The sequence below is a fragment of the Eleutherodactylus coqui genome, chromosome 5 (genome assembly GCF_035609145.1).
Source record: "Eleutherodactylus coqui strain aEleCoq1 chromosome 5, aEleCoq1.hap1, whole genome shotgun sequence".
NCBI classification, from domain to species: Eukaryota; Metazoa; Chordata; class Amphibia; order Anura; family Eleutherodactylidae; genus Eleutherodactylus; species Eleutherodactylus coqui.
The window spans coordinates 251,549,478-251,551,132 of record NC_089841.1 but is presented as its reverse complement, the minus strand read 5'-3'; positions in this window follow the sequence as shown (position 1 = coordinate 251,551,132).

The window sequence follows — 1,655 nt, the reverse complement described above, 5'->3', positions numbered from 1 at the left end:
CAAATCAAGGAAGCAGTGGCCAGCCAGGGCCCCCAGTGGCTCATGAAGATGGCTGAAGAGTTCGGAACGGCGGCGGCGGCACCGGAGGGGGGAGATGAGGGAGAGCCACCAGCAATGAACAGCGGCGCGGAACCTCGTGGAAGACCACAGAGGAGGAGACACCCGCCAGCCAGGTTGAGCCCCAGCCCGGCAGCGAAGAAAGGAGGTCGGAACAACAGCCCGGGGGCGGGCGGGAGCGGAGCGGCGCGGTCGCAGCGCCCGGCGGACATAGCCAGTCCGGTGTGTGAAGCAGCGCGGTCGCAGCGCCCGGCGGATGTAGCCAGTACGGTGTGTGGGGTGGGGCGGCGCGGTCGCAGCGCCAGGCGGATGTAGCCAATACGGTGTGTGGAGCGGCGCGGTCGCAGCGCCCGACGTATGTAGCCAGTCCGGTGTGTGGAGCGGCACGGTCGCAGCGCCCGGCGGATGTAGCCAGACCGGTGTGCATAGCCAGTCGAAGGGGTTAACAGGAGCGGAGATGCGTTGGGACCGGATACCGGTGGGTTACTTACCAGGAGCGGAGTAGCGGTGCAGAGGATGGGTAAGTCCGGCTCTGGAAGGGGAAATCCTGAGGCTGTCCAGAGGAGTTGCAGAAGGGAGAAAGAGTGCGCTCCACGTGTCTCCCTCAGCAGGCGGAGGGATCTACAAGCGGGAAGTAGTTCCGGCACGAGGCCTGAATTCAAAAGGAGGCCACTGGGGGCTACGGGAGTGAGTCCCTGTTCAGCACAGATGAAAGTAGCGGAGGCGAGAGAGAGCAGCGTAGATATGGCGCTGGCAAAGGAGGGGAGAAGCGGTCAGCAAGGGGAAATTATAGATGGAGCAGCAGATTAGGGGTACAGGACAGTGAAGATAGCAGTGGCAGCCTAGAGACAGTAGGAGGCGGAGATAGGGCGTTGGCAACCCCTTTGCCTGTGATTAGCAGGGTGGGGGAGGGCCAGTGAAATTTCGCGCGGCGCCAGGCGGCAGCGGCATATGGAGCAGTTAGCGGTTTGCAGAGTGACCGATGCGAGCGGCGCATAAGCGGGCGCTCACCGGTAAGCTCGGCAACGGAGCGCGCAAATTGGACCTGCTTAGAAGGGCATTCAACAAGGCAAAGCAGGTCACACTCGGCGTTGGCACGCAGCGGCGCAGGCAGGGAGGAACGGGGTAGGTCGGTCAGAAGAGCGCGTGTTTCCACAGGCTCATCAGCGTCGGCGTCTCCTGCTAGCGATGGTCGCAGGGGGAGGCTACCTTTACCGGGCGAGCTTGGGGGGCGAAGAGTTGTGCAGTGATGGTTTGAAATTCGCAGACTCTTTGTTCTGCGGGGTAGCCCCTTTGGGAGTGGGCTTGGCAGAGGATGTAACAGATAAAATTAAGAACGGTTTATACGTGGATATATAGTCACTGCTGTCGGTGGAACATGTTGCCGTGGACAAAGAATGGTTTTCAGAACGTGGTACGGACAAGAAAGCGAAGGTAATCAAAACTTGGAAATTGGCTACAGGCGTTTTTGATTTTTGCACACGTGACATGTCAACATAGTCCTCAGAAAGGCCCTGAGCTATTCGTTTATATAAATACTATACACAGTGCATATAAACTGCACGGAGGGTCGGCGTGGTGGCGCTACGACGAGGACT